At 38.4% G+C, this 22,130-nt stretch overlaps 1 protein-coding gene across 4 annotated transcripts in view; it reads right to left on the bottom strand.

Annotated features, from left to right (window-relative positions):
* LOC120427130 (uncharacterized) overlaps positions 1–20,599 on the bottom strand; it is a 49,279-nt gene extending 28,680 nt beyond the window's left edge. For all 4 annotated transcript variants that reach the window (XM_039591984.1, XM_039591985.1, XM_052710968.1 and 1 more), the window contains exons 1-2: positions 20,467–20,599; positions 20,112–20,245 (exon numbers count right to left, since the gene is read on the bottom strand). The gene's annotated coding sequence lies outside the window, so the exon portion shown is untranslated. The remainder of the gene's footprint in view (positions 1–20,111; positions 20,246–20,466) is intronic.
* Between the last annotated feature and the right edge of the window lie 1,531 nt (positions 20,600–22,130).

The raw sequence follows: 22,130 nt of genomic DNA, 5'->3' as shown, positions 1-22,130 counted from the left end.
CCCAATTCGGGATCACCCTCGAAGACGAACCCGCGTCTTTGTTGTCTTTGGTACAACTCGGAGACATGGAGAATGTGTGAGTGGAATTTCCTAGGTGTGGGCCATTTCACCGAATGAACCATCTTGACGAAATGATCTTTTTGTCTAGCTATGGTTATGTTAAGAGCATAAACAGTTTAATTTAAATTTTTTTGAAGAAATGGCCATTATGTGTAAGGCTGAGACATAGTAACTTTTTCGATGAAATGACCGTTTTTCAATACTGAGATTTGACACTTAGTACATGATCATGAGCACATTTGAAATAGTCAATTCGGCAAAATGTAAATGAACTAGCTCTCCAGAAACCCTCGGAGCTGTCGTCGTATTTAATGCGTGGGATGCTGAACGTGATTCAACACTAACAAACTGGGCACAGCCTTCGCGATGGTATTAACATCTTGTGAAACTTGTATCTCTGAAGCTTTGAGCTCGGAGACTGTAGCCTGACGTCGTTGTTTTCCTTTTCGCGCACGATCGAAGCTTTTGGTGATGGTGATGATGATGGTATGCTTCGAATATGAGAGGAGCGTGTAAGTTATAGCAGCTGGCATCCGAAACTTTTCCTGGGTACAAACGACATAAAGTTGGCGACGAACACGGTCGTTAAACCAATGTGAAGGGAGAAAGATCAAGTGGTGACTAGGGGGTAGAACATCACTTTTGTGGTTTGGGAAGTGGACCAAACGATGATGGATAATTTCGGAGCAGAACATACGTTAGGAAGATATGAGTAATTCATAATAGGGGGTCAACTGACTCATTAGGGATGGAGTTATGTTGGCAAGAGCGGCAATATGTCAACCAAATTACAGATTATGAACAGCTGAGTTTGATATTAGTAATCACAGTTGTGACCACGGTTTTGTGGTTTCTGCTAGCCTTGTTGAAACGAAAGGAAGCTTCCGTTCTGCGCGAAGGAGAGCGGTGATTCACGCGGAGAAACCGGTTTTTGTAGATAAGGTTTAACCTATCTCATACAGGCTGATGTGAACGATCTCACGTACTACGTCAGCCAAAATGGCATTAATGCTGTGGTGAAACTATATCCATCGTCAATTCAGTCATTGGAATATCACATCAGGGGGGCTACCAGATATCATTTTACGAATTTCCGGTTTCCCGGTTTTCTCCCGAGGCCATAGATAATTTTTCCAGAAAGGGACATCAAATTAAAATGATCTTTAATCTGGCTTGATTATTAACACTGGAACGCCCAACGCACGTCAAACTTACACAGGCGCCCGAGCCTAAAAAAAGTTGGAACGATAACATCAACTCGCTGGTTCTCGGGCATAACTTAACCAATTGGGGGATTTTTTGTTTTACTCATGCAAAAAAGGGGAAAACTATTTTTTTTCATCTCAAAAAGTACAGATTTGATCAAATCGAGTTCTGCAAAGTTTTAGGATCATCTAGACATCCTTACAAATCACTGAAAAAAAAGAATCGTCCCGATTGGTTATGTTATGCCCGAGAACCAGGAAGTTGGTGTTACCGTTCCAACCTTTTTTTTAGGCTTGGGAGTTGGGATGTTGAAATACTTTTTTTATTGGATACAGGATAGTTTTCAGTAGCTTTCAAAAAGTCGCAAGCTCTAATTGTAGACGGTATTGTTTTTTTTTAAGATGTTTTCAATCAAAAGCTCTAATTTTCAAAACACTTTTCTCCATATTAGAAATCAATAAAATTATGTTTTTTTTAGACAATTATGTAAATTATTTCTAGAATTTAGGATAGGGTAGATGGGGGTAAGACGGCCACCCTAAGGGAGAAGTCTCATAAAATTAACACTACAGATTATTTTGATCTCAAATCAGGTACATATTGTTCTACTAATAGTCCATTATTGAAATGTCATAAATTAGTTGGTCTAAAAAATAATTTTCAATACCTTTAAGCTATTTAAAAAAAATAATTGAAATCGAATATATATGAAATACGCGGGGTAAGACGGCCACCCATGTGGGGTAAGACGGTCAGTGCTATAATTTAACTTGATAACTTTGCTAAATCCACCCAAATACCTACATGATAGGTTGAACAGACATCTCTGAACATCATAACTATTTTGGTTAAAAAAAAAAACAAGTTTCAAATATGAAAAACGGCTGTACAGTGTACACCAATATTATATTTTGGCTTTGTGAATTTCATATTATTGCGACCACATTTCATGAAAAGTTATGAATTTTTACACGAAAATATACCCAATTTAATGCAAATTAACTGGTTTGTGTATTACGATTAGAATTAGTAAATCAAAATTATGTAAAAAATATTAAATTGGCGACTTTTATTAAAAGTTTGAAAGGATTTCATACTACTCAATTAATTTTGCTATATCCCAGTAAGGAATATTGTCGAACCGGCAGTTAACAGCATTTTGAATAAAAAATGATAGTTTTACCGAAAATATGTCAAATATGTCTTAAATATGTCTTAACAGTCAAAAATCCTTCAAAAATGTAACCTTTATCAAATCAAATTTACAAATTACGGGTGGCCGTCTTACCCCCCGTGGAGGTGGCCGTCTTGCCCCCAAATTACTTTTTTTAAAAAAACATTTTTTTGCAAATAGCTCATCGCATTTTTTAAACTTTTTCGAGGGACATAATCTTGGGAAAACTTCAATTTAACATGACAAAATATTTAAAGAAAAGATTACATTTTGTTGCCTAACAAAAATGCTTAAGTTGTAAATCATAAAAATTACATCCAGTTTCAAGTTGAAAAAATATTTGTTTATTTTGAGCTATTTTTATACTATTTCAAACAATAGGTTTGGCAAAGGTGACTCCAGGTGCATTATTTAGCATGAGGAACAGTATTGCTAAACATTTTTGTAATATTCATTAGTACACTTAGTAAAACAGTGGGGTGGCCGTCTTACCCCGCCTGGCCGTCTTACCCCCAGCTCCCCTAATGGGCTTTTGACGATCATGTAAATTATAAATGATAAAAAAGATACGTGTTTGTGCCCTCTTTTTTGAAAGAAATAGGCTCGTTTAAATTCAGGAAGAGTTTCTTCCAAGAATTAGAAATTTATTTGTTTTTTTTTGTAATTTTTTTTTCACTGAATTTTTGATCAAAAAACTAATTTTCATCATTAATTCGTCCATACAAAACAACAAACAAATTTGGTAGCTGTCCATACAAAAATGCTATAAAAATACATTTTTTCTAATCGATTTTGGATCTTTGGCTGAAATGAGCAATTGAGTAAAGAAATCCTTCAAAAAATGCAGTTTAAAAATATAAATTGGGTTTTGCTGTTTCTAAGATATTACCGAGATCGCACAAAATAAACCTTTTTTAATTTTTGTAGTTACTGATAATTAAATTTTTGAGTTATAACAAAAGATTGTAAAAATCTTCGGTAATGCGGTAATGCTGCGATTTGTTGATCAATTAAAAAAGATAATGAATCAAATGTTAAACAAATAGGAACTTAAATTTTGTTTTCTTATTTTATTCAGGTGGATTGCTTGTGTAAAAAGTGATTTTGGCAGTAGAAGCCATGATACACAAATAACGTCATGATTCGAATTCCCGGACGCTTCGAAACCCGGACACTTCAACTTGTTTTATCAATTATTTGGATATAAGTTCGCATTATGAATATCAAAACTGTGTTATTTGATGAATTTTAACATCAACTTTCATTTAAAGTTTGTTTGAACGCTGTAGTTAATGTCAAAACAATTAAATAAAATAAAATTATAAGATTACCAAAAATGTGAAACATTTCACGTGAAATATTTCATATACGTCTGAAGCAATGGGAAGGCAAAGTAGAAATTTATGGTTTTGATTTCCTTAAATTCTAGCAAATTTATACATAAAATATCGATTGTTTTGATGTTTACAGCTTATTTGAGAATGAGTGTCCGGAATTCGAAGCAAAGGTGTCCGGATTTCGAATCAGCTTTTATCAGTGTCCGGGATTCGAAGCACAACAGGTCATTTTAATTTTCAAATCCTGGTGAAAAAATGTTAGAAATTACATATTTTTCATGCATTCTCTTAAAACTGACTGTTTATATTACATTCTGATGATATTTCTTCATTTCCAACTTATTACATGATTTGTTGTCAGCTATAACGAAAATGATATGATACTAAGTGTCCGGATTTCGAATCATGACGTTATTTAAAAAAAAATGAAAAATTACAAAAACAACGAAAATTTGGTGTCCCAACACAGAAAAGTGTCATCGATTTTACAAATTTCCTTAGAGGGAATACTAATAATTTGAAAAATCGACCTTGAAAATTTTCACTTCCAATGTTAACATTCGTTTTGAAATGTCATTAATTAATAAATTTGTTAGAATTGAAATACCACTAAAATACAAAAAAAATTCATCCCGACTCAGGAACAGACTTTGGTAAATCGATCTGGCAGCGTATGTTTTGAGCTTGCCAACACTGCCTTGTTTTGCTGGGCGTAAAGGCAAATCGACGTCGTCGTGCTATCTTGTCGCACCCGCATATCGACGTTCCGAGAAAAACGCTTTTTAATGTTAAACCTTGAATAAACAAAAACCAAAGCACGCAATGTAAACAATAACAATAATAACAATAACGTTTTGTTCGGCTGACCATTAAGTGCATTGTCCCGAAGTTTGGTTGAAGTTGGTTGCCGGAGTCCCGAGTTATAATTACAAATGTTTACGGTAGTCTAACTTGTACGTGCGTCAAACGCGTTCTGAAAATCCCTTTGGTCAGTTGTCGCACTTACATCAATTTTCAGGAAGTGACACGATAGCACGACTAGATTGAAACTACTTTCATATGAAAAGTGACAAAAAATTTCGGAGCTTTTTTGGTTTTCATTGAATATCTCAGGATTGAAATCGAATTGTGGAGATCTGTGAAGGTCAAAAGGTGAGGCATTGTGAGCTTCACAAAATGGCGTTTTAACTCAATTTGGCCCAAAATGCACGTACGACAAGTTATCACGACGGCGATGAAATCTCGTTTGGATATGTCAAATTCATTTCGACCAGTCTCCCTATTTAAGGTCCCAAGTCAAAATTGGTCAACAATTGTCTATGGTTTCAGAAGACTTAAAACAACACAAATCTCCTTGCTCTCTTGTTCCATCCAGAAAGGAATCCCAGCAAGCTTAGTACAAAAGAGCACAACGGCATCGAAAAACCAAAATTTGGTATGCGAACTTCGACAGTTTTTGAATTTTGCAGTATCAGAATAATAACTAAAATTGGATTTCAAATTTTGCTCTTAAATTGTCATTGCAACTATTTTCAGGGGTTCACGAATACATATTTGCTGTTTTTCATCTTTTTCAAGACACTTTTTCGATCATTGATTGTTTTTCACATTTTCAGATATAAACTTGAACCATTAGCTTATAATGGGCAGCGAATGACCCTACAGGTCAAAGCTATCAGAAATAATGAACTAACAAAAACAACAACAACATTAGCTTTTAAGTCGCATCAAAAACAAAAACTATTCTCTTGACTCGAGGCCACTATTCTCTCAGACGAGATCTGCATAGTTTTGGGTGTAGAAATTTCCAAACCTTCTAGTGAGAAAAATCCAGAAAAATTAGCTGGGAGGCTCTATTTTTCTAACTGTGGATTTCAGTTATGCAGTGTCGCCAGCGTACCTGTTTATCAACGACTCAAACAGATCTGTAAAGCTTTGAATCAAAACGACCTTTTAGCATTTAATCGCGACTCAACTCTTCTGGCTCCCACACAATACCATCGTGTCTTGTCTCTCAAAAAAACGCCCATAAATCACTTCAGGCCCGCCGAGGGGCACTCTATTGGTTTGCAGTGGTCCGTCGCTTGGTCAGACAACCGCCGCCGTCGTCGCCGCCGCGATTCCGTGCAAGAGTTGAGAGACGCGGCCGCGAGAAGTGATTTAATCGTTCGTTTACCCTGGAAACGGTCTGCGAGGCGCCTCCATCGCACTACTATTATCCGAACACTGGATACACGGAGGAAAATGTGCGCTTTTGTTTTACGATTGTTGACGTTGTTTCTGACACTGGCATAAATTGACGCATTTAATTCAAGATGCAAGACGGACGAACAATTTCTCGCCGTGCGCCGCTCGATGCAAGATCTGTGGCGTACAAAATCAAGATCATCAGCGCAAGTAGGAGCTACCGTCTGCTGGTTTTCGCCGCAAAGAACACGTTTTACTCTATGCTACAACATCGCCGGGGAAATACACACATGAAGTTCAGGGCAACGGGGGGGTGCTCCTCGCCTTAAGAAACCGCGAAAATGAGATAAAACTGGCCAGCATTAATAAACATTCATTTGCACGCGCGCACGCTTTTTGTAGTGTTGGTGCGCTGAAACGAAGGTTCACCCCAAGAGTATGGATGAAAAACAGACACGCTGAATGAATTATTATATTGTACGAGAGATGGAGCAAAGAAGCGAACGCGTTTGAAGACGACGGCGGAAAACTCGCGGTTGAAGTTGATGGGTTTCCTCCGGGGTCCGGATAATGCCACTACTTCTTTGCTTGCTTGCTTGTGGTGTAAATGAAATTTTACATAATTTCTCTGCAATTTCCGTTCGTTTTGTTCTGTCTTGAGCGATTAAATGGTAATCGGCGGTAATTTGAAGGAGTAGGAAAAAACGTGATAATTTCAGCTCAGAAATTCGGGGTTGGTTTTTGTACCAGTGTAGGTCAACTGATTCCTAGTATTTGGTTTGAAGATTTACCTCCGTGTACGCGTTGTGGTCGTGCACAACGCTTTATCACCCCACACAGTGAAGCTCAATTTTTCGAATCGTTTGACGTTGACCGGTGATGAACAGTCAAGCCGTTGTTGCTGTCGAGTTCGAGAGAAACCTCGAAAAGGCGCGTTCGAAAGATAAAAGGTGAAATTGAGGGAAGTATACGAATCGGCACCCCCCAAACAGCAGCTTTGAGGAGGGGAATTCCCACTTTGAGTGGATTTCAAAATATTTATGTCTGAAGGCACGGTGATAAGTTTTCGGAGAATCGGATCTGCTGTCACGTGCGGTGACGCAAATGAACCGGAACGAAGGAGGATCCCTGAAGAAACAGGGCTGTACAATCGGAGCCAGAGTCGAAGCCGGAGTCGGTAGAGTCGGTTTCTTTTGAGGAGACGGAATCGGAGTCGATGTCGAAGTCACTAAGAGCTCCGGAGTCGGAGTCGCTAAATCATCAAAAGTCGATGTCGGAGTGGGAGTCCGAGTTACAAAATTTAGAAAAGTTGAATTCGGAGTCGCTTCAATAGCTATCCGGCTCCGCAGCCCTGAGAAAACTACTTTTGCTTGGCATCGAGCTAAATTTATGATGATGTTGTCCCTACAAGCAACAGTCAGAGTAGTTTTTTACCGGGTGTGCTGGTAACTTTCCGGCTTGAAAGCCCAAAGCCTCATCTACAATCAAACTTACACAAACTTTTAAGCGAAGATGGCGTTCGAATGGCGAAAACAATCATCAAGTTGGTCCAGATGTCAGTCCATCGGTTGCTGCGATCCTTGTCTGACATCGAAGTGACATAGCAAACAGGGGTAAAAGTGACAAACGCAACCTTCTGTGTTTTATCATTGTAGATCAGGCTTAATGCTGAACGAATTGTTCACACATAAAAAACCAATCAACCAATCTCGAAACTAGGTGTCCGAAGGCTTGATTGTTGAGGCAATTGCAAACCTATTTGTTACACCTTTTTACACCCCGGGATTGGATTGTGAGTCCAACTGTCTACCAGCGACTCCCCCGAGATAGGACCCAGGAAGACGACTCCTATTCCTGGACTGAGCTAACGATCATACCTCTAGGTTAGCCGGGGCCAACATTTACTTCCCGATCGACGGAAGGCGTGAGCAGACAAATCTCGTATCGAAAAATTCCACGGGACCTTCTGGGATCGAACCCAGGCCGACTGGGTGAGAGGCAACCACGCTTACCCCTACACCACGAGTCCCGGCTAACACCAATTCACACCAATACATATTTATTTACGACGCGTCGTATCGATAACTGTCTAATGAATAGCAATTTTGCAGAACATGACTGTGCGTTTTCTTTAATGTTTTCATTTGGTATGCTGGGCAAGTTCTGCAAGTAAAATATTCTAAATTTGAATGAGAAATAAAAATTCTCCGAAAAAGTCATAAATCCAAAAAAACCAATTGATCCAATCTTCGCCAAGCGCCAATAAACCATCCCAGTCTATCAAGCTAAATAAATTCCTCCTGAGTAGTAAATTAATTGCTACCGGGGTGAAAACATTCGTCACGTCCAGCCTAATCCCAGTCCGCCCACGGTCCGACGGCGACCCAAAACAAAACGGTCGGCGCGCATTTCTACCACATATAGTAATCCGCCCATTTGTGCCATAAAAATTCCATATTCTGGAAGTGTGTTGCTGGCTGCCCCCTGGGCGCTCCCCATCACCATAAATATTATTGTGTCTGGACGGAGTCTGTGTCCGCCTTAGAAAACGCGAACGGTTCGACGAAAAGACCCCAGAATTTGCATATCAGAGACACACAGAAATCGGAGTAAGTTCAACGCCGAGTACATCAAAACACAACTAACGCTTCATGATACAAAAAAAAATCTAAGCAAAAATTCAAGCCACATTTTACAGTTGTGGAAACATAAACACGTAATTTGCCGTGTCGAAGAGAGCTGCTTGAACTCCCTCCCCGTAATCCCTCGTTGAAACCAACCTTAGAAGTGGTTTTGTTGTTCTTTAGAGAGTCAAGACTTGGCACAGTGTAGCGGCAAGACCTAACCTAGATGTGCGCTGCAGAACCACGGGCGTAAACTTTTGCGGAGTTTGTGATATTTACATACAGAAAACATGGCTCAAAGTGCACTCCCGTAGCACAGCACGGACTTCTATGCTGATTTGCTACCGCCGCCTCGTGAAACGTGACCAGACGCACAGATGTGTGTCGACGACTCGACTCGACTTGATGCATGTTGTTCGGGGACATGACGGCATGGCGGAATGGATGGATGGATTGATGATTACTAAATGAGGGAATACTAGAGTTGGTGGTGGTTCGGTGAGTTTGTTCTCTAGCGCTGGGAAACTCGTGCCGCGATCTAGGTGGTCAATCACCTCGGGGAAGTCGGGTAAGAGGTGTGTGAAACTTCCTGGATAAGTCACACGGAGATGAGAGTGGAATGCTCTTAATTTGTTGAGGTCGTTTTAACTTGGTGACATCACTTAAAGTGACATCTAACAGGAATAAGTTTGAAGAAATCGTCGTGTATGTAGCAATTTTGGTGGTCCTGCTAAATCAGGGCTATTGGTATCAGAGTTGTAAAGTGGGATTTGTCAAGTCAAACTAAAAGCATGTCGGGAACCTCCAAAGACTTCCGTAGTAACTTTTCAAAAAGGCGAAACCTTGGATGTAAACAAACACTCTATCTACCACTTGATCTAGCCCAGTCATGAAATATTCTAACAGAGCTGGTTCTGCCAGAATCCTAGGAGAACGGTGGAACATTTCTGCTAGAATGACCGAAGCCACAAAAGCCGCCTCAAAACAAAATTTGTTGAGCGCATCGAGACATAGTGCGTGTTCAGTTCCCAATCCCCCTCTCGCGTCCTTTCATTGTGGATTTTTGAGAAAACAAAAAGATCTTCGGTGAGTGTTCGCGAACGAGGCAAAGAGAAGCAGTGATAGAAAGAGAATGTTCATGCTGGCAATCACGAGATAAAAGATATTTTGTTGCAAATGAAAAAAATTACTTGTTGTGCGCGAATCCCGGACACTGATAAAAGCTGATGCGAAATCCGGACAATTTCGCTTCGACACTCAATTTTGCTTATGAATCGCACAAATTTAAACTGAAACGTTAGTGAATTTTTTAGGTCTCAAATAAGCTGTTTACATCAAAACAATCGATATTTTATATAAAAATTTACTAGAATTTAAGGAAATCAAAACCATAAATTTATGCTTTGCCTTCCCGGTGCATCGTACACCTATGAAATATTTCAGTGAAATGTTTCGCATTTTTTTAATTATTTTTTTTCCAAAAAATTCAGCATACCAATCGAAAAGTGTTGAGCATTTTGAAATCAGTGTCAAAAATAAGACATCGTAAAATATTCTAAGCATTCTTATGAAAAATATTTTCAAAATTTTAATTTGAAGTTCATGGAACATTTTGTTTAAAAAATTGGTCAACCTTCACTATGATTTCCACTGGAAAAATGTCACTTCTATATACACAAAATCACATTTAGGTGGATACAAAGTAAGACAAAAATGGAGTTAATCTTGGCTTGAAAATTGATTCTTCATCTGCAAATTAAGTTAAAAATTAAGACGTTTTTAGAAAATTAACGATTAATTTTAAATTTGTACACCCAAAACTGGCAGCGCTAGTCCGAGAAAATGATGGTCTCGAGTCGAGAGAATAGTGGTACCATTCACGGACGCAGAGAACACAGCTCGAGATGGGCGATAGAACTATTCTCTCGAGGTTCATTTGCAAAAAAAGTTCATCCGTCAAACAAAAAACCAAAAGTGTCGACAACGGGAATCGAACCAGAGACCTTTGACAAACCAATCCAATGACTTAGCTGCCTCGGCCACCACAGCTTGGTGACCATGGAGAAGTCAGAAGTCGATGTATGACACTTGTTGGAGATTTATTGATTCAACTAACGAATGAACTCATTTGTTATGATGGTGTGAGTTGGTAGCATTATTCTATCGATTTTGGCACTGAGCCCTCAATAAATTTTGAGAGAACGATTATCTCGATTCTGAATTTTGGGTGTATGCAGGTTTGTATGGATTGAAAACCGATTACAAATGGCTTCGTTTACAACAAGTGTTAAATGTTAAATGCATACACCCAGAACTGGGCATCGGCATACGAGAGGATAAAGAGCACGATTCGGTAGTAAAATGGTACTGTGTGCGGACGGAGAGGATACATCCCGAAATTACCGAGAGTACTATACTCATGGTTCATTTTCCAAAAAAGTTAATCTATCAAAAAAAAAAAAGTACCGGTACCGAGACTCGAACCCAAGACCTTCGGCATATTGAACCGTGCCTATGCCGTATGGGCCACCATGGTTCGCTGACTAAGTGGTGGTCGTTTGTCCATATAAGCCACTCATAGGATGAACTGTTCCAATGAACGAATGAACACGCGAGAGGACTATACTCTCGCAATATAGCACTTTCCTTACGTTTCTTTTCGTGATGACTATCCCCTCGTTCTTTAACGAGTGTACATAAAAGTATTTTGAATACTCCGGTCAGAAGCAAAAACATTATAATTGGATGTAAAAAACTTTCCGGAAAAATAATATTGGTCTCGGTAGAAAATCGGGAAAGCCAGGAATTGTCGCCAGCGGTCGTCAGATTCTTTGATGGTACAATGATCTTGAATTTGTACCTTATATTGATTACTTTGAAGATCTTAAAACGATTTCGAAACGTGTAATACAATTGACAGGATAAATGATGAACCAAATCACGTCTTTGATAATGCATTTTATCAATCAAATTTAGTAAAAGCCAACATTTGCTATTAGTATGGTTGTGGGTTTGTGATTCGAGGTAGCGAGGTTGAATTACTATGGTATCACCTTCAATTATAGCTATCCGAAGCATCTCAATTCAATGCAAATAATTCGTCATTACGCAAAATCACCGGAAATAATTGCGTTTGCATTGCTATTTCGCTACAATCGAGAACCGTCTGTACCTCCGCTTGAATCAACTCAGAAACAGACCCAATTTTCTCCCGGAATCACATGCAAAAAAAGCGTATACAAACAACAACCTCATCCATGTTTGCCCAAAGAATTCCAGCGCGAGAGCGCAGCGGCAGCGAACTGATAACAGTTCCGATGAGTTCAACAGGACGTCCCCGGCAGAAGAAGCCTACACTCTCGAACGCAACACACACGGCGAAAAAAGTAACCCTCGCGTCGCCATCTGTTTACACACCAAAGTCTCGGCAACCTCCACGCGCGGGTCTTCCACACACGGTGGATACACGGACGAGAAGAGGCACAGAGGAGAGGATCGGCGTGTACGTTTGAAGACTTGCGGGCTCGAGAGTTGAGGTTGAACACCCATACACAGTCGGGCACGGAGGGAACCTGCTCACGAATACTGCCGCAAGTTTTAAGTAGAGGCAACAAAAAAAAAAACTACCCGTGTGCGGTTCCAATATGGCGGTGTTGTGGTTTTTAACCTGCAAAAGTCCATTGTTAAGGTGCGAGTCACTGAAACTGTTGGACCAGGGAACTGTCAACCAAAACAGAGTTGCCAGAAGTTGTCAAATTTGCACTGCTTGGACGTTTAAGGGTTAATCTAGACTAGACTAGTAGATACTTCAACCAACTGTTAGGCGGTTGCAGTTTGCTGTATCTCTTGCTTCTCTGTAGTTGTACGCTGCAAAAACAGAGACTTAAGCTGGGATCAGAAAGGGGGAAAAAACCACCAACCCGACTTCAGTACACCCACCGTCAGTTGGTAGGCTGAAATTCCTGCTGGTTTCGAAAACGGTTCCCCCGGTTCAAAAATACCTTCCCGAAGTTGGCAATTTGTCAAACCTGCATTGTGTCCGTTTTTTCGCCAGACTCACGAGAAATTCCCGGAAATGACAGTCTTTTTGCAAGTTTGACTGTTTTTTCTGTCCCGAGCCTGGAGATCGGCCAGTGAAGGTTAAGTTTGCGGTCTCTGCAATTTCAGGTTTTTCCTGTTGGTGCTGGTGGGTTTGGTCGGTTCATTGAGACAGCGGTCTACACGACAGGCGGTGAAGGCGGCGGCGACAGTACAAAGCTGGACCGGCGATCGCTTTCGACTTTTTTTTTTGCTCTGCTCAGCTCACTTTCCTTCATTTCCTTCGAGTGTCGTTTTGGTGGACATGAGTTCATTGTTTTTTTTTATGGTGAGGACTCTTTGTGTAATGATGCCAAATTGTCAAATAGGGTATTTTAACCATTAGTGGACCCCCTAGTAGAGCCGAAGAACATTTTTCACAAATTTTCAATATTTTAAGCACTTTTTCATAACCCTTTGTACAAAACAATGAAATCTGAAGTCTTTTGAACAATTTTGACTATTTGTTTCATCAGTTATTTGTTTTTAAGCAGAAAAATAGCCATTTGAAAAAAAAGTTTTTTTGCCTTGTTATGGACCCCCTTTTCCTATAGTGGACCCGGGTCCATAATCCGATTTTGGACCCGGGTCCACTATAGGCAAACTGTTATTTTGATACCAAATTTAACCAATATTTGATGTTTTGGTGCATGGTGTAGGTCTAATGATAGATATAATGAATAAAAGATGGATTTTGCTCACTTTTCATTATAAACAAATATGTTTTGTTAACAAATTTGGCTTTAAACAACAAAAAACCTAACAGACATTTAAACACATTTATTTCCGAAAAAGATCAGAGAAAACGTTTCAAAAACCACTATAAACATAAAAATAATTCAAAAAAGTAATCTTGATGCAATTTTTTCCATATTAATTACATAAATGGTTGACCGAAACTAAATAATAGATTTGTTTACAGTTGCTGATAAAACCACGCATGTTTATTTAAAAAAATGTTTTGTTCTTGATTTATTATTATAAAATATCATTTCAAACTGCAATTATGATGCTTCAGTTAAGTACAATTAACTATAGTTTTGATTAATTATAAATTCTTGTGGATACAGCATTTTTGGTACTTTAAACATAAAAACAACTATATTTATACTCATAATTGAAAAAAAATATGCGTTTAGGTTGATAACAACAAGCATTTATTGCATGTTTAGAGAAACTTTTGCTTGAATACACAGTTTTCTTCATTTTTGAAGGTTAAATTAACAGGGGTCCACTTTTGGAAAAGTTTGGATTTCGTTGTCCTATATTGGACCCCCCTTATTTTTGCTCTAAAATGGCAGTTCTTCGCTTCATTTTAGTAAAGATCCTTAAACTTACATTATTTCGACTTGCTGAAGTTAAATAATCAGTCAAAAAATGATTGGATGGTTAATTCAATCATAAAATATAAATGCAGTTTTGTTGTGAAAATGCTAGTGGCCATGGCTGATTTCAGATGTCGAACTCAAAACACTTATTTTGGTGAAAAGGACAATTCAATGTCAGTCAACATTGTTTTAAATGATACTGAACATGCCAAATAAATGATTTGTAGACAACAACACGCTTGAAATTGTGATTTTATTGAATTATTCATCAAAAACCCTTCAGAGGGTCCACTATAGGAAAGGGGTCCACTAATGGATAACGTACCCTACAGTTCTTGTTTTATTTTGTGAGTCTTTCAAGATATGCAAGTAATTATTTGGAACATGGTTCATTGATATTTTAAAAATGTGTTTTGCCTCATTCAAAACCATTTCCCCAAACTTATCGAATTACACTAGAGTCATAATAAAAAAAATCGACATCAGGGAAACCCTCTAATTCGATTCCTTAGGCAAAAACTTCTTCTTTAAATCGTTAATAACTCGTCAGGGTGAACTCGGATCGTTTTGCGGTCTTCGGCAAAGTTGTTTGTCATAAAATTTTACGTAAGAATTTTACATTTGACAATGATCTGACACATTTAACGCCACCTTTTGGTGGAATTTTAAAATTTTTGCTTTTCCCTATACATTTTTTCGAATTTTCCCATACAAACTTCAACGATAAAAAGCGACCATTACCCCTTAATCGATTTGGCTCAAAATTGGTACAGTTACTTAGAATCGGGAGTATCTCTTACGATTTAAAAAAAAAAAATCAATTTCCTTGTCACCTTAATGTACAAAAATTTGGCTCCGGAAGTCGAACAAACCAAGTTCACTTTCCAGTCATCGTAAATTTTAAGCACGTTAGCAATTTTTGTGATTTATATCAACATCATAGTCGTATAGGCCAACGAAAAGTTTAAAAAAACATATTTAACATTAAAGTTTGAAGCTTGCTGGAAAAAAATAAAAATCTGGTGGTTATATAATGTATGTCATTGACATGATCAGAATGCAATGCACACTCTAAAGCACCATCGAAATAACTTGGAGTATGCCCATCTCTTGGTTTAAATCATCGACGGAGAGGAGTTGTTGATAGAGCCGTAGATTAGTTGATAGGACAAAGATCTTCAGTTTTGTGCAAGGTATCAACATTATATAAAAAAACGTTGTTATTTGAGCGCTGACTTTAAAACAATGCTTTGTACAGTCCATCAACCCTCATTGGAGTATCATATAAGGAACATTCTTCTACCATTTGGCGTTCTAACTCGATATCACACCCAACCAGAAGATTCAGCGGAAAGATTTATCGATGATCCATGCTAATCCAAAGCACAGCACAAAGCGACAGCAGCAGCAGCAACGAAAACTGGCCACTTCTCCGCTCGAGAAGTGCGCTCCAAGCTTGCTCACCTTGAGCGATCACCAGCGCTCAGGCTTGGGATGGGACAACGACAAATATTGACGGCATATTCAAATCGAGTTGTTTCTAGCTAATAACGCGATCGCCAAGGAGCGTACTCAAGAAGCCTGCCCCGGCACGAGTTGGAAGTTTAATTTGGAGAGGAATGCATGATTGAACGATTGCATCAATCAATTTGCATTGGACATTTTTTCTGTAATTCAATTATTTCGTCATGTTATACAAATGGCAGTGGACGCAAGGGGTTACCCCGCTCATGGTTTGAAGAAAAAATCAACCGTTTGATAAGCGAACTGGTTACCTGGTAATTGGACCCTTATCAGTCTTTATTCACCAGCTTTCTTGAAAAGTTAATGACACTTTTATACTCTCTGTAGGTTGCTTTTTTTCATCGCAGCCAGATAAAGATTCAAAGAAGCTTCATGAGAATTTTGCCTTCGAGCGAGATAACAGATAACCATACTTTCTTGTACCAATTATCAAGGGATGGTTAATTGGTAGTAAGTTATCTAATCATAATACAACTGCGAATCGCCTGTTTTATCAAGGAGGACAAAACACTGCCTCCAAATGGCCTGTTCCATAATTGTGGGATGTTACTGTGTCTCTCATAAATTTAAGAAACATTTTTCTATTTGAAATGTCTCTAGTTATTGCGTCATAATAGTAGATCTGAATAAATACATACAAATTTCTACAATTGTTCAACGCGTAATTCAACAAAATCATCGTGTTTTAACAAAATCTTTTATTTTTTACCATTTTCATCCCTCAAATTTCGCAGAAAGTACATAGAAAAATCAGCAAAAAATTAAATTGATTTCGATGCACATTTGACAAGTGCAACAAATTCCACTTGCAGGAAACCGATAATGGGAGAACTCATGCGTTCCAGACCGTCAAGATTTCAGAACATCACTCTGACCTTTTTTAACCTAAAGTTGCCTGCTTCCAAAATAACATCATTTGGCCTCCAAACGATTAATAAAACATATGTAAGTGCTCATGCTTATAAACAGAGTTGTCAGATCTTTTGAATTCATGGCTGATCGGGAAGGTAATTTGATTACTTATCAATCGACAGGCCGCATGATTGGCATAATTTGCAAGAAAATATTGAAGTCCGGTTTCTTCAAAAGGTGTATAGGGTAGAGTAGTCATCAATGAGACACGGGGAACAATGATAAAATGGCTCTCACAAGTCGTAGTTTCAACCAATCAGGCTCATATTTTGGGGAAAGGTGTGTCTACTAGATACATTTCAGCCCATGGGTAACAATCAGACACTTTGATTTTTCTTCATTGAACTTTTCAAAATCTATGGAAATCTTTCAAAACATGAATTAAAAGTGATTTTTGGCATATTTATAGAGTTTTAACTTCATTTTGCTAAAAATACAAAGTCATTTGATATAAATATATGGAGTTTACAAAATTTAAATACTTTTTAGTATAACATTTGTTAATTAAAGTTTCATGTTGGCAAAATCGCTCTAAAATGTTGAAGGCATGTCACCTGCAATGGAACAATACAAAAACATGAAGTTTTACTAAAAAAATATTGATTTTCGTAGAGTGTCTCATTGTTCCCCAGCTGTCTCATTGTTCCTGCCAAGTGCGTCTACAATGAGACAGTTGAATAACTCTGGCTGTAGATGTCGGATCGATCTCATATTTTGGTCAATGTTAGAACACATTAAAAGAAAGAAAACGCAACAAAAAGCTCATTAAAACATGCTGATGAAAAAAATAGAAAAATCTTTGAAAGTTGAAAGCCCTACCCTAGTTTACAATTAGTTGCTCACAACTTTTGAAAGGGGTTGTTAGTTCTTCGATCTTTTTGGTTCATCGGAAAGGTCCTTTAAGAGGCAGTATTTGTAAATATTGCTCGGTTTGTTCTAGAGGTCGTATCGAGGTGCTCCGATTTGGATGAAACTTTCAGCGTTCGTTTGTCTATACATGAGATGAACTCATGCCAAATATGAGCCCTCTACGACAAAGGGAAGTGGGGTAAAACGGGCATTGAAGTTTGAGGTCCAAAAAACATAAAAAATCTTAAAATTGCTCGCATTTCAGTAAAACTTCATCATTTCCAACTCTCTTAGATGCATTCGACAGGTCTTTTGAAGCACTTCAAAATGAGCCATAGACAACTAGGATTGGTTTGACTTTTTCTCATAGCTTTTGCAAATTACTGTTAAAAATGGATTTTTTTAAAACCTTAATATCTTTTTGCAACAGCCTCCAACACCCATACTCCCATAGGTCAAAAGTTAGGTAATTTCATGGACTATAAGCCTACGGTAATAATTTTTTGGCCAATCGCAGTTTTTCTCATAGTTTTTCGATTTTTCTATAACAAACTTTTTACAACGTTAGTTTTTGCCCTGTAGACTCCCATAGCGGCACTTGAAACGAAACGAAACTATTGGCACTACGCCCCCCGGGGCATGGCCTTCCTCTAACGTGGGATTTCTGCTCCAGCGCCTCTGACGAGACAGGAGAAACCGGGACCGACGTTTTACTTCACCATCCGATAGAAGCTCAGTGGATAAGGCGGGAATCGAACCCGCGTCTCATAGCATCATCGGGATCGGCAGCCGAAGCCGCTACCCCTGCGCCACGAGACCCACATAAGCGGCACCCACATAGCGGCACTTATTGGTCTCAATTTTGTCATATTCGGAATCCTCGGAAAATTTCACGTTAGTTAGAAGTATTGGAGTTGTAATTTTGATTTAAAAAATAATTTAAAAAAACATTTTTGAAAAAAGAAATAGATCTTATTTCCCTTTGATCAATACGTCAAATGCTGTATCAAGTAGGCGAAAACCTGTTTTACCCCTAATCCAACAAATTGTTAAAAAACATTTTAATTAATTCTAAATAGCAATTTTTCCAATCAAATTTACAACTCTAATACTTCTAACTTACGTGAAGTTGTCTGAGGTTTTCGAATATGACAAAATTGAGACCAAAAAGTGCCGCTATGGGAGTCTACAGGGCAAAAACCAACGTTGTAAAATGTTTGTTATAGAAAAATCAGAAAACTATGAGAAAAACTGCAATTGGCCAAAAAGTTAATACCGTAGGCTTATAGTGCATGAAATTACCTATCTTTTGACCTATGGGAGTATGGGTGTTGGAGGCTGTTGCAAAAAGATATTAAGGTTTTAAAAAAATCCATTTTTAACAGTAATTTGCAAAAGCTATGAGAAAAAGTTAAACCAATCCTGGTTGTCTATGGCTCATTTTGAAGTGCTTTAAAAGACCTTTTGAATGCATCTAAGAGAATTTGAATTGTTGAAGTTTTACGGAAATGCGAGCAATTTTAAGATTTTTTATGTTTTTTCGATCTCAAACTTCAAAGCCCGTTTTACCCCACTTCCCTTTGTCGTAGAGGGCTCATATTTGGCATGAGTTCATCTCATGTATAGACAAACAAACGCTGAAAGTTTCATCCAAATCGGAGCACCTCGATACGACCTGTTACACATTGGTGAAAAACTCGCTCTTAATTACCTATCCATCGACAGGCCGCATGGTGAACTCATCAAAAAGGTTCTTAAAATATACAGATTTTAGCAAAACCATGTTTAAAACATGACTTTTTAAGTACTCTACTAATCAAGAAAGATCGAATGCTCGAATGAATCAATGTGTGCAATGATTTGGCAGATTTCTGGCATTTCGATGATAACGAATTAGGTATTTCAAGCAAATCTACCATGGAACTTCCGAAATCTCTTATGCTAACTAGATAGGAATCCTAACAAGCTTAGTACAAGAGAGCACAGAGATATCAATATATCAGCAAAATCAAACCAGGAAAATCTCTCAGCTGATTTGGCGTTGGATCCCCTTACCGTAAACCTTAAAAATTCAATGAAATCGTATCCCTTCATGAATTTGCAATTAATTAAACAACATATTGCAGACTTATTTAACTTCATTTCTGAAAAGTGATAATTTTTCACAAAAATTATTCAATCTTCTCTTTACAACACGTTTTACCCGAGTTCGAATCCCGCTGTTGTCGGAACTACACTGCAAAACAACAAAAGACGAGAGAGAGCTCTCATCCCTAGTTCAGCAGCCAAAAGTGCATCTTGTGCAGCTCGCTGAACTGAAGAGAGAGAGAAAAACCGATGCAAGAAGATCGAAAGAACCGGGCATAACGGGATTCGTTGGATTCACATTGTGCGGTGGTGCTGCGGCGCACATGATTTATGTTGAACCTGTCAAACATGACATTTTTATGCGACTTTGAAGAATTGTTGTGGGTGAAGGAAGCGCACAATACACGACGCGGAGGGTTTGCTGATAATGAGGGAAAAGAGGCTGACCCCAATCGAGGTTTTAGAGGGGAAGCTACAACAAAAGGCCAAAAGGAGGTTCGCGCGTCAAATGACTTCAAAGTTCAACCCAGAGATCCGGACGTCCATCAATGGAGTCGTCCTCGTCGCCTTCGCGCAGGTAAATTCCACCCAAATGGCAAGATGTTGGACGTCTACGTGTGTTGGTGGTCCACACAGTCCACACAGACATCCACTTTCAACAGGTAAGACACACACTCCCATAGCTGTTTGGTGCGCTCATTCACCAGGTGATAAATGATGACATATCGGGTCAGTGTTTACTCACCTTCTAAAGCCTGTACGCAAAAGTGTAAGGGTGCGTATGCTCACCCCCTAGAAACCGAGCTTCAAAGTCTTGACGAACCCGTCCTAATCCAGCAACAGCAGCAGATCTTCTCTTCACCACTCTTTCAGCAGATGCTACAAGAAAAACACACACACAAGCAAAAAGAAAACCAACACTTGAGAACTAAATCGACTTTGAAATTGCTTCCAGATTTCCCTGGAAATCCGTCAATTTCCACTTTTTCAGGCACTTTCAAGACCACCCACAAATTCGCCAATCCGATCACGAAAATTTTAGAGTGTAGCCCCACTTAAAGCACCGCTCTAGCGCAACACACTACCATAAACGCACTCACTTTTTTTTATTGCTCGTTGTATTGCTACAGCGAAATCACACTCAAAAGACTTTCGGGAGGAACGAACGGGACTCCCACGACCGTTCACGTCTAAAGTTTACTCAGTAATGGAGCGCCGATGAACGGACTGAGCTTAAGTTTAGTCAATGTGACCACCGAGCGCGGCTCTCTCGTGCGCAACGCAACATAGCAGAGGCTCTCTCTCTTTTTGAGTATTGCTCAAATCTCTTCTGGCTTATCGGGCGCGATGGAGAAAAATGTTGCACAGGTGAACAGTGGAAGTTTTTGACGAAGAACTTTTTTTTTAAGTTTTTGTTTATTTTTGCGTATGTTAGTAATTAACATTTTGATTGCATAACAAAAATTGCGGTCAACTCAGGACTGGACCAATAACTGAGGTCCCTATCGAAAATCTTAAAGATATGTTGTCGTTGTTGTGCTATCTTCTCGCAAAAAAAATGAAAAAAAATGTCAAAATGAGTTTCTCTGAATGCCTCAACTTTTGACCTTAACCGATTCCCAAAATTCGATTTCAATCCAGAGTTTTTAAATAAAAAACGAAAATAAAAGAAGTTTAAATCTTGTAGGTGCGACAACTAGCCAAAGGGATTTCAGGTCAGAACGCGTTTGACACCAGTACATGCCCGATTACCGTAAACATTTGTAATTATGACTCGAGACTCCGGCAACCAAATTCAACCAAACTTCGGGAAAATGTACAGAATGGTCAGCCAAACAGAAGTGTTTGTTATTGCTTAAATTGCGTGCTCTATATTTTTGTTTATTCAAGGTCAAAAATTAAAACGCGTTTTTCCCGGAACGTCAAAAAGCGACGTGCGACAAGATATATCGACAGCATCGAAGTGAAGTACTTCTCAACAGCACTATTGGGATTTGAACGCGTTACAGTTATGACGAAAGAGTATAAAATAAACAAAATATAATAATAATTTAAGGTTTATGAAAAGATTGAAGATTGATGTCACTCTACCTTAATTTTGAGGTTATATGAGAAATATTATGCTTTTGGGCGTGATTCGATTATTCGAAGTTTGAAAGAAACCTTCGGATAATCGAGTCAGTTTTTTGGATAGTTAAAAAAATCTTAATTTAACCTCAATTTAATGGAAAAAGAGATATTACACAGAAAAAAATAAATTTCCTCATTTTCAGAGAAATATTACTATATTTTCGTACACAAAATCTGTCAACATTCCTCGATGTAATATTACCATGATTTTGCTTACTGTTTACAGTCAGTTTTTTACTGTCAAAAAAATATTAGAATTTTTTTTAATTGGTTCAATCACGTTAAACAAGAACAAAAACGCAGGAGAATGCATTTTAAGGGGTAACATACATGTACACAATTCACAAAATTTAATATTACATAAATTTTATTGAATCCACTAAAAAGATGATTTTCAATCACTCCTGAATGTTTTATGAAGATATTTCATGATAAAACAGAGTAAGTGACGATTTAAGCTCAATTTTTTTCTATGCGCAAAGCGGACAGTCAAACTTTTTGAGCGTTTTTCTCGAAACAACGAGTTGATTTACGGGGCCACGATATCTCGAGATGGGATGGACCAAATTGGCTGAAATTTGAGGTGAAGACTCTCAAGACATATCCCATGTGCATGGCGAAGCCCGATTTTCAA

Source organism: Culex pipiens, chromosome 3, assembly GCF_016801865.2.
Source record: "Culex pipiens pallens isolate TS chromosome 3, TS_CPP_V2, whole genome shotgun sequence".
In the NCBI taxonomy this organism is placed as follows: Eukaryota; Metazoa; Arthropoda; class Insecta; order Diptera; family Culicidae; genus Culex; species Culex pipiens.
This window is presented reverse-complemented; position numbering and strand designations above follow the sequence as displayed.